Source organism: Saccoglossus kowalevskii, chromosome 4 (assembly GCF_978046115.1).
Source record: "Saccoglossus kowalevskii chromosome 4, keSacKowa6.1, whole genome shotgun sequence".
NCBI lineage: Eukaryota > Metazoa > Hemichordata > Enteropneusta > Harrimaniidae > Saccoglossus > Saccoglossus kowalevskii.
Window position 1 is genome coordinate 29,494,089 of NC_140644.1, and position 12,677 is coordinate 29,506,765.

At 36.3% G+C, this 12,677-nt stretch overlaps 1 protein-coding gene across 1 annotated transcript in view; it reads right to left on the reverse strand.

Moving 5' to 3' along the window:
- LOC102803273 (uncharacterized) overlaps nucleotides 1-12,677 on the reverse strand; it is a 67,429-nt gene that overhangs the window by 23,121 nt on the left and 31,631 nt on the right. The gene's annotated exons all lie outside the window — the stretch shown is intronic.

The following is a 12,677-nucleotide window of genomic DNA, read 5'->3' on the forward strand; positions in this document are numbered from 1 at the left end:
TGATATAAAAAAAACATCAGATTAAACAAGCTGCAAAAGATCCTTCTAATAACAATATAACACCAAATATTCCCACATAACCAAATATAGTTGGAATAAGTTTACTTAAATTCAAATCAGTTAAGACATAAAAGTAGCTACATATTGCTTGTTAGAATTTTGTGTAAACAATGTATTGACATGCTATGGGTCCCACATTGAAGACAAGACAACCACCAGCCTTTAAGTGAGCATATTATTAATTCATTTAAAAATTAATTTATTCTGTCCGTGTACAGTTGTTATTCTCCTTTATAACATAGTCCCTGTTGGTTCAAAATAAATCAGCCATTTTGAATCAAAAAAATAAATTACATGATTATTATAATTTTGATTGTGATCAGTCAATGTATGTCAGAGACATGCTCTATTAACAGCATTTTCATTCACTCATGTTGAATCCGATCTGTACCAAGATGGACATTAACTATTCATGCATAACTGAGATGATGGTCCACAATGGTAGAAATGCTTGATTTTCAATTTTAACATTAAAATAACTGCCATTCAGCCATCTTAAATCTATTCGTCAAACAAATATACATGTATGTGCATATATGCATCTTGATGTATCAAGGCATGTCAGAGATATGGCTCTGGAACAGTATTTGTTTTAAAACAAGTCATTGTTAATGACACAGTCCCCATCCAAAATGTTGTGATCGGACATATCAATTTGATGCTGATGGAGTCATTGAGATTGAAACCATTAATAGGAGATGGATTTGTAAAATATTATGATTTAGTGCTTTTAAATGAGAATTGGACATTGGGCAGTCATATTGAATCAAATTACAAAAATAATGTTCATGTTGATGTATCTATTGGTATACTGTCTTTGTACAAAATTTAAACAGAAATGTTCATTACATTCATGGAAAAGTAGGCATGGGTATCATGAAAAACAAAATGGCCACCAGTCAGCCATATTAGTTTGAATCAAAGAAAAACAAGCCATGCACGAACGAAATCCATCCATAAATGCTTGATATTTGATGATTTTTTAGCACAAAAATGGCCACCATTTGGCCATTTTGAATAGGATCGTCAAACCAATATATCTGTCTATCTATGACATGATGTATAATGAATATTTAAAGTTTGAACATAATCAGTGAAAGCAAGTCAGAGATATGGCACAAGAACCACATTCATTAAAACAAAATGGCCACCAGTCGGCCATTTTTAATCTTATCTGAAAAACAAAATGAAGTGCATCAAGGTCCTATAATGTATAATGTATATACCAAGTTTGAACAAAATCCATCTGTATACAGCCGAGAAATGCTTGATTTTGATGATTTTTAGCAAAAAAAATGGTCGCCATTCGGCCATCTTGAATCAGATCGTGAAACAAATTGACATGCATTTGTATAATATCATGTATGATGTATGTGTGAAGTTTGATTGTGATTGGTCCAGGCATTTCTAAGATACAGGTCTGAATGCACGCACAGACAGAGGCACGCACACACACACGCACACACAGAGGTCAAAACACAAGTCTTCGTTTTCGGACTGCGTCCGAACGGGGACTAAAAATAATGTTGGTACAAATGTATCCCTTGGTAAACTATTTTTGTACAAAATTTAAAGAGAAACGTTCATGGCATTCAAGAGAAAGTAGCATGGGTACCTTGAAAAACCAGATGGCCGCCAGTTGGAAAAAAAAATGACGTGCACCTACAGCTCAATATACATGATCATCAAACCAACTTTGATCCAAATCGGCCCAGTTATCTCCGAGAAACTGCTGCGGACACATTTAGGTATCAGAAATAGCAAATTTTACATCCAAAATGGCCACCAGTTGGCCATTTTTGCTCTGATCATAAAGTAACGCGCATATGCAAGACATTATGTATTGTCCTCATGTAAAGTTTGAATGAAATTGGTTAATGGGTGTTGGAGATATAGCTCCGGACGTACGAACGTACGGAACAAACCCAAATTAATAGTTCGTCTGAACAGGGACTAAAAAATGTCCACCTGCCGGCCATTTTGATTTTGATCTGAAGAACATAATGATGTGCACCAAGGCCTCATTCTTTTTAATGTAACAACCCAAATGACAGAAATGCTTGATTTTGCTGAATTTTTAACATGAAAGTGGCCACCACTTGGCCATCTTGAATCTGATTGTGAAAGGAACAGACGTGCATGTATCAAAGATGTATTATGTTTGTGTAAAGGTAGGCACACACAGACAGATGGATGGATGGATGGATGCCTAGAAGTCAATCAATACCTGTAATTCCCTGTTTTCGGACTGTGAGAAAATGAGATAATTTTAGTTATGACGTGACAATGGTACATCCCTTTGACATAGTGACTAAGGTGACATCATCAGTCTGTGTGTGCTCAACCAGAACACAATAAAAGCATCATAGTGCAATAATTTTTAATCGTTGAAACAAGTAACAGTTAGATGGTGGAAAGACAATAAATAAGAATAATATTTCTGCCAAAAACCATTACTGCAAACGTGTGTGCAACAACACACTCAGACATCATGACTAATAGCATGATGTAAGTGCATGATTCGTAAGCATAGTTCCACGTAAAATCATGATTCCTCTTATTCTACTCAATCGTAGAACTAGTTGATACTTGCAGCGTCATGGGCTAGTTTTATACACTAACCTTCCTTTTGTGGATAATACTAGCGCATACTAGTCGTCATTGGCATATTATAAAACCAACTCAACAAACAAGTGGTGTCATGTGATAATTTCATTATCATAGCAGTATAATAGCTGTTCATCTTCATATAGTCCCCTGGATCCCACAGTGCAAATATAAATCCATACTCCACTAGTGACAATGGTTTTCACTGTGTGGCTGGCAAGAACTATTCTTGTTAATATTACTCGCATTACAAAGTCAACTTTTTAAATATTGTTCATGAAACTGATTAATTAACGTATTTGACATTTAGTTTCAAACCTGGAAAATCTACTGAAACAAGTAATCAAACACAAATATGCCAATTAGTTAACGGAGAAAATTAAAACGGAGAAAATTAAAACAGTGAAAACTACATATTAGAAACATTAGTTCATAAACATAAACAGCAACAGAGGTGCAGGTAGTATTTTTTGATTTCAGACATAATTTCTTTCAAGCTTCACCAACTATCATTTGAGCAAACTTTGCATTTTTGATAAAATGTGTTCGTCATGTTTGAGATATTTATGATGACTTTTTAAAAACTGTAAGTCTGACTGTTTTGATATATATTACTGCACATGCATGTAACATGGACGTCTTTCAGATTTGGAAATTTTGTGATATCTTCAATTCCCTAATTTTGTCATTTTGTTATTATCAACTTCAAGTTACTTTCGCATTGGGCCATTCCAGTTTATATCTGCACCCCACCCCCCTGTTGATGAGTTTGTGTGTTTACTTCATACAGGGTATAATTTCCATGGGTGTATAAGTCATACAAAGTTTTATTTCCAAATCACCATTCACCATACAGTAATGGAAATCCAAAACTATAGGTCCTACTTATGGTGTTGATGAGTTCCTTTGTGACACCATACAGAGTAGGATTTACAAATATAAGTCTCATCATATGCTAATTTACCAAGTTCAAAATTTTATATCTGATAATGGAAATCCAAACTAGTCCTGCTTCACGGTGTTGATGAGCTCATTCGTCCCACCACCATCATTATCTATTTCATACTGGCCCAATACAGTCAGAATTCCAAGTTTTTTTTAGTCATAGAGTGTTGGAAATCCAACCTCATCAACCGGTATGTGGTGAGATAAGCTAGGCCATATTTTATTTAGTAGCCATAACTGCCTGGATTTCCAGAATTTTTTTTTCCATACTCGTCTGGATTTCCAGATTCTGTTTCTCCATATACAGTTGGAAATCCGGGGTATTTTCCCCATCATACAGTGCTGGAAATCCGACCTCATCAACAGGGGGGGGGGGGGTGCAGATATAAACTGGAATGGCCTATTGTGCATCAGGTTTATGTTCAGCTCACAGGATTGTTTTTTTAACATGCTGTTCCTACTGTAGATATCTCCTACATTACATTCATGCATTCAATTTACTCTACACACAGGAATTCTTTTTTTATAATGTGATACAGATTTTTTACAAAATGCACATCACAGCCAAAAGCCAGCTTGTAAACAACATACAGTACTCATTCCGCCCAACCTCCAGTCCCGCTTTTATCGCTTTTTTTCCGACCGCTTATCGCTTAATTTCCGACCGCTCGCTGCTTTCCGACCGGAAACCGACCGCTTTTTTTCCGCTCGCTCGCGTTCGCTTTTGTTCGCTCGCTCGCTCGCTTTTGTTCGCTCGCTCACTCCTGCTATGGCTGGCTTCAGAAACATCGTCCGCTTGCCAGCCGACCGCTGGAGTAACAATGATCGTACATTGTATGTATAAACTTAAGTTTTTATTCGTAATAAATTTAGGTTTTAATCATGATTCAAAACACAACGCCTATTGCTTCTCTGTTTTGGAACAAAGACGCCTTCAAATCACTTGACACATTGGAACGTTTGCTACGCAAGTCGAACTGTGACCTGTATTTACATATTTACGTCCTTGTGTGTGTGTGTAGTTCAAGCAGCTATATAACTGGTCAATCGCGATATGTATTGAGTACTAGTATTTGTGTGTTGTGTGTGTGTTTCTGTGTGTGATTTTGACTAAATTTATTCCGAACGGCGCTCAAAATAATTTGACACTTTGTTATTTTCGAACGCAACTCACACTATGACCCTTACTCAGTTTGCATAAGTAATACGAATGCTGTAGTTCAGAAAATCTATTGGTTAACTTTTGCTCGTGTCTGGGTGCGCAAAACAAAACTGCACATATAATTATCGCATAGCTGAATTTCTACAAATCAATTGGACTTAAACTACTAGTATAATGACTGTGACGATTAATCGCTTGTCTGAGTACATGCGGCGACGAATTATTGGATTGGCAGCAGCCGGACGAAAAATGAAAGAGATCTCGGAACAGTTAATTTGTTGAGGAAAACCATAGAGGGTCTATGGGAAAACAAAACAAACGCAGCCAGTGATACATTTTGAAAACAAAAATACAAAATAAGCAATCAGAGGCGCCGACCACGCGCGTTGGAAATAAATAAAACGTGTTGTGACAGTCTCACCAAACTCTTTCACTCGCGCAATATAATTATGTTATTTCCCAAAGCACTTATATTTAATACATTGACGAAAAACACCGCAAGAAAAATGTAAATCAGGCTTGTAATTACTAGTAACTCTACTCGAACGCAATGTTGATCACTGTAAAAGTGGATAAATTCGAACCGTCATCAAATTCAAAATTCAAGCGATCTCGTTGAATGTCAAAAATAAACTCGATGTTTAGAAAGACAAAAACAACACCATATTAGAGTGCAAAAAAAGTTAGCAGCAAAGAACGAGAAGTGCATGTGGGAAAGCGATGAGTGAACTCGAGGAAAATTATGCTGATGTGAGAACAAGCCATATACCCGCGGAGTACTCGCTAAAACATCGAGAAAATGTGCCATTTCAAAGGGCACCCTTACAAATAATGTCTGCGATTGTGTGAACATGATAACGTGCAAACAAGGAACAGAGCTCGTGGTCCACAAGGAAACTTAGCGATGACGCAGTTATAGATGTATACGGCTGTTGAAAACAGAGACTCCTTCGATCTCATATAAGCAGGTTCACGTGGATGTATCATTTTCAACTATTACCAACAACGCTATGATAACAAAGACATTGTGAAATTCTTTTGTTTTTATGTAGAAAAATACAGTAATTTTACCAAGTAAAATCATATTTATTAAAATTGTTGTTCATACACGAGTTGTCGAACACACTACATACTAGTAGTTTGTAATTTCATCTAGCTCCTTTCAGTCACGATTCAAGACAAATAAAAGGCACAAATATAGATAATATAGCAAATTATTTTTTTCTGTAATATTCGTGTGTAATCAGTAATTATGAAAAAAAAATTATGGGTACATATGAAATAGATTTCGTTATGAATTATTCTTAATATCAATTTCTGAATTACTTTTTTCAAAATCAGGTTTTTTCCCCTAAAACGAAAAGAATTTCATAATGTCGGGAACGAGAAGTTTTTTTCTTATTATTATTTATTGGGAACGGAAAGTCTTTATCGTAGTGCTTCGCCTCGGTTGAAAATGAGCTCTTCGGGTCGCTAAAACTGTATGTGCACCTCTGTTGGGGTGAACATTTGTATTATTATACTGAATAAATCTTAGAACAGAAATGGTGGCACTCAATTATGGCAATCTTCCAGCTCATCGTTAGAAAGATTTTCGGAGGCAAATTTAATCTCGAAGGATTGCAGGAAATTGACCCTTACCGATTCATATTTATGAATTAATCGGGATTCAGGTATCATAGTGTGTGATTTTTCATGCAAACATTGTGAATGGTTCTCCGACACTGATTCCTTTTTAACTTTCAATTTTTCTAAGACGCGGCAAACCCTGCTCATGACCGGAGACGTCGTCGAGATGCAGGTGCGATTCCTCTTAGCAACGCGTTCTATTTATTTCCAAAGCGTGTGGTCGGCGCCTTTGATTGCGTTTATTTTGTTCTTTTATTCACGTAATCTATCACTGGCAGCGTTTGTTTTGTCGCGTCTCACAACTTAATGTCCAAGCTGACTTTGTTTTGGCTGTAAGTGAACTACGTACAGCTCATGAAAGTATTTCGCCCAGAGTTCGCAAAAAACGGAATACCCTGCAAAATTTGAATCCTTTATTTTATAACGAGACATTGGGCGCAAACATAAAAACCATAATTGTAGTTCAACAGGTTTATGTAACGTGTTAGTCCGCTTGCCAGCCGCCTAGTTAAAAAACGCGATCTCCAGTGATGTCGGCTTCGACAACTTCGGACAAGTAAGATGGGCGCTGGCCGACATTACATTTGCAAGTATTGTATTTGTTTGACAAATTGTACACTACGGTCATTCTATAACAATCGATCAGTCGTTTTTTTCACAGTCTTACTATTCCTGCAGATATTCTTCAATTGTTATAGGTGCCACGGATTTTAACATAACTACAACTTGACCCGTGTTAAACCCAAACCATGCGTGCATGACAACCGTCACCCTACACACGGTTACTCAACGAATACCGTACTCTACAATAGACATTTTTCGCTCTCCACCAAAAATAGAATGGTTTTATTTCATATTAGTTGTGTCTGTGTCAGTGTCGTATTTGATTTCACATGTTTGGTTCGATCTTGTTTATGGTGGACATTATTACTACGCGTATGTATTATTACCAATTTTATATGGCCGTGTGATCCACCGTATTTTTTTCAACGGTCGTTCTATAAATTTCTGATTGTATTTATTCTTATTTTAACATCATAAAAACAAAAATGATACACTTGTACATGAAACAGTAGGTAATGAACTGTAAATGCGGGCGGTTGCGCTGTCAGGCGAGCGAGCGAGCGAGCGATTGCGCGAGCGAATACTTCCGGATTTGCGCGGTCGAAAAAAAAGCGGAAATTGCGCGGTCGAATTGAACAAAGCGAGCGAAAAAAAAGCGATCGAAATCCGGAAGCGGGCGGGAGGTTCGGCGAAATGAGTACTGTATATTGAAGTGGGAAAGTCATCACACATGCATGCAGCAAACAACCATAGCATGTCATTGTTTACAAACAAGGGTCTACCATGAGCCTTTATATTTTTAGCATGATTTGTTATCGCTTAGAAGTAAATTCTCATGTCTACACAGCAGACAAAACCCTCTGCTTTAACTAAATAAAAAACTATTAACAAAATGGCATTTATTGTTTACATCTGAGAAAGAACAGTATTTAAAATCTATACAGTTAGTTGATGAAGAGAACAAATTGTGCTGCACAATTATCTTTATATTTGCATCAAAATGCAAAACCATGGAAAATATGTAATACACGACTGACCTCAAAATACACAAAAAAAGAGTATTAGAGGAATTATTATTAATATAATTTAAATATTGTAAATATATCGATGGCCCCAAAAATAAATGTAAACCTTAATCACTTGAGGGTATGTAATCTGTCCATAAATTGTGTTTATGAAAAAATGATATGCAAATTGAGTCTTGTAAACATTTTCCCAAATTCTGATTCCGATGCAAATCATTAAAAAATGCATTTACAACTTTACAGCAAGCTTAAAAAAAATATGCCAAAATTTAACATCCTCATAGCAGAGGTGGGATATAATAAAAAGTATGAATTACCAGAAAGGGCACAACAAGAGTTTTTTTGGAAGAAATGGATTAAATTTTCAGTGTAACAGTACCTTATTGAATTGTAGTGTACTACTATATTATTGGTGGGGGATGCAAGAAAAATAAAGGAAAAGGAGCTGTATAGAGATACATGAGATAACAGTATAGTGTGAGATTAACATTTAGCTGGCTTGAAGCCAGCCTAGCATGTTTTCAAAACTTCCATATACATTGTATCTATGCAAAGTGATCTGTCCAAATATTTGAATTTGTGAACTTCTGCGCAGCCGTAGCACCACCTGTTTCTACACTCTGGTGAATATGTATGGAGCCATGCAAAACCCTGTACTTGACCCAACTGGGCGAATTGAGGGAGTCGCTGACTCACTGAGTGTATCGTATGTGTGGGTAAGCATCGCTCAAATCTAGCGAGGCTAACCAGTAGAAACAGAGCATGGAGAGTAATACGGTGTTCAGTGTTTCCAGTGTATCACCACCTGGAGAGATCGAATACGCACTGCCTCAGAGCCAGAATAAACCGACACAATCAGTGCGATAGAGATGTGTGGCTTCGGCAATTCTACATCAGGGCTGATCTCTCCTTAGCCGAGGTGAGACCCAGCGAGGCCTGTAGAAGTTGATAGGTTCAGACTCTGCCTCCCGCCGAACATATGCCAATCCACCTCGTCACAAGTGGCGAGTAACCCCTGCCACGAGAGCCAGATGACACTGCAGGATATCCCATGTAGCCGTGTGGTGTCTCACCAATGGCTGTGTCTGCTGGTCTAGGAGGCTGGTGCGTTCCGCCTTTGAGTGCTGGCAGCACAAAACAATGCGTTCCAGTGGGCTGAGGGTCGCCACTCTGCTCTCAGGGCATGGATTGTTTCCAACTGAACTGATGAAATATTCCATGAACGTGGCCACCTCCCAAATATTTGTGGTACCGGGGTCAGGGAGAGGAACAGTTTTCATCGATCCACACTGAATGCGGACAAAAAAAAAGGATAAAGGCAATATGGCAGCACCTCTTTGCCTCGGTCACATGGTTCGGGACGTGAGGAAAAATCTTGAGGTCATGGGGCTTCCCCTAACCTAGATTTCTTTATCCGTCATTAGCTGAATCGCAGATTAATGCCTACAGTTCAAAATAGTCATTTTGACTGACCGGAGTCTATGGTGGGTAATTGAACGTAGTGGATTTTGATATACATTGTTGACTGACCCCATGGCTATGTTTTATATATCAATTTCCATGGCTTTTTTCATATTGTAAATATTTACAATGGTGAAGTCACTCTTGACTGCCAACTTATGACTGCACTTTTCCCCCAGACTTGGTATGTGATGTATTTGGAGAAGTGTGACAAATGTTTATTTACCGGTTTGCTTTATATTGATAGTTTCATTCAGTATTCAGCAATATGTTTTTCACTTGAACCCTTGAAACACCAAAGTTTTGTCACCTTTTACAAAATAAAACCAACATAGTTTTTTTCTGATTTTTTCAAAAGTTTTGATGAAGATATATAAGTCCATACAGTTTAGAATTATTCATTTATAGAAAAATGCATATAAATAGCAAAATCTTGCACCAACAATTTGGTGCCCAAAGTGTTCAGGAATTGAGGATTAACCAGTTTCTGATTCGCTCGACCATAAATACATTGATGGTTGAACAAATAAATTAATCATAGCCAATAAAATGGCCACAACGCATGTTCAAAGGCATCCTTGCACGCAAATGAATAGGACACACTTAAGAAGCTCAGTATGCAAATACACACACTTAATAATTTTGATGTTATTTTCTGCTAGCAAAACAGCTGAAAATTAAAATTCGAGCCTTATGATATCAAATTTATTAAACTTGTGTCGTAAGTAGTATATGGTAATCGTCATGATATGAAAATTACCAAACTTGTTTAATAATTCAGATACGATGGGTCACTAAAAATTTGTTCCTGCTAACAATGCAATTCTGCTACCACGAAGGGCAGTGAACATTCAGTGGCTTGTGATGACTGAACAACTCTTGTCACATGCTATGGCTTGTTCTGAAATTTTAGCTTGGCAGAATTTAATCATAAAGTCAAATGGCAATTAAGTTTTCAATCATATTAACCTTGACCATTGTATATTAACTCTGATCTTCAGTTGCTAATATAAATGTGTTTAAAGTGGCATCAAAAATATCCTGTAAATGGATGATGTTTTTAATACTGAACATCATATCCATTGTTTGCTGTAGCTTGTGGTTAAGTCATACTGTATATCTTGCAACTTTTGATGATCAGGTTAATCTATCATTGACATACTAAACTATCAGTCAGACACTAGATACTACACTGGTGTTATTATACTAATCATATCTATAATTAATGTACATCAATTTGTCATTCATTATCACTGCATGGACAAAAGAGTAGCAAAGAACTAATGTCCATAAAGCAGACTGACTTGGTTTACCAGCAAAAACAATATACATTCACAGCACACTCACAAAACATTTCTTGTCTGAGAAATGAGAAATGAAATACAAAGCGACATGGATTATGTATTCTATGAGTTGTAAATTTTGTATATATTTGATTCTAAATAGATTTGGGTAACATTACCGGTAATACTATAAACATTTAGGCAAAATTTTCACTTATATCTTGAAAAACAAATCAAACTCTGATTTTATACTTATTAATGAGACTGAAGATGGCCAAATAGGAAGTGCTCAAGTTATTGTACAGTCCTCATTTCACCAAACTAATGTCAACGTTAATTATGTCACGTGACTGCTAAATAAACAAATCCATTATGCTGCTATTTCTTACTGCTACTAGAAAACAAAAACAGTTAGCCAACACATTTTTATGGGGAAAAAAAAGACTACAATGTTCTCCAAAATAATGTAAAATTGATAGTTTCTGAATTGTTTAGTTCTTTTACAAAGTGGTGGAGAAGAATTCTGTAATAAATTAGAGTACTCTAGTTTCACGGATCAATTAGTTATGAAATATTAATGATACTTGAAAACGGTTTTACATTTTGTTTTCAATTGATCATGAGTTCAATCTCTACAAAAATCAATGAAATCGATAAAAAAAGGAAAATATTATTGATTAATTGCAAAAATAACGATACCAAAACCATGTCGGTCTGGTAAAATTTGACATCCAATTTCAGTGACTGAGCTCGATCTATAGTAATACGTATTCTCACCAAAAATATTTTCGAATAAAAAGTGAAAAAATCGAACAGAGCTTGCCATGTATAAATAATTTTAGGGGCTTCAGCAGAAAAATGCATCAAATTTAGCTCTAACCGTAAATATTTGGTGACCAGTCAAACAACTTGAAAATTATGATTCACACGGCCCTTCGGTATTGAAAATCGTCCACCCTAGTCTGGTTTACCTTTTTTCCCAACTTGCAGAAAAAACTGATTGGCCATGGCCACTAATGTATCTCAGCCTAGTTTTTCTTTTTGAACTGAAGTCAAATCCCACCCCTTGTCAAAATATACCAATGTTTTTCAGTGAATAATTTTGAAGTCTGACACAGCCAAAAAACTATGTGAATCAACGCCGGATGATTGGATGGTACAACAACCCTTAAATTTCGGTCAAATACGCTTTGTTAGAACATCACCTAAAAGTCACCTGATCGGAGCATGACCTGGGTCACAGAACCATATTGGACATGGTCGATAAACAATCCAAACAATCAAAGACCAGATTTTTCTAGATATTTATACATACTGTCATACCAAACATATACAATATTAATATTAATATTAGGTATTATTTTAGGCTTAGAAATATTTTCTTTCACTCAGTCCATGCATGGAACTGCTATTCAGTCCTTTGGCTTGTCTTCTCTTTGACAAATTGTAAATACATTGCAAAGACTCAACACTCAGGAAAGGAAATCCAGACAACCATGTCGTACTTGTGTTAAAATACATTTTGTAGCAGTGTATCACGTCTAAATATTGTTTAAAATAAAATATTCAATCCCAGCCAAATCTAGGTCAAAGGGTCAGATCAGGTGCATATAATTATAGATTGTTAAAACCAAAAGTATTTGAACTTTTGACGGCTGTGCAGCATCTATGAAAACCAGCAGGACAATTATAAGTCAATGTGAACCTCGAGTGAGCGGGCAGTGATATTTCCGAGTTTGTGTGAAAATAAAGAAGAAATTGTCCGGTCGAATTCAACAAGCAAAATCACACAAAGAAAAAAGCAAAAGCTGGCGGGAGGTTGAGTGATACGAGTACTGTAACATCAGCAAAAATAAATCTATTGTATTGTGTCAGTAAATTACATATCTATTAATTAAATATTTTAGGTTGGAAGGTGTTTGAGTTTAAAAACAAACATTT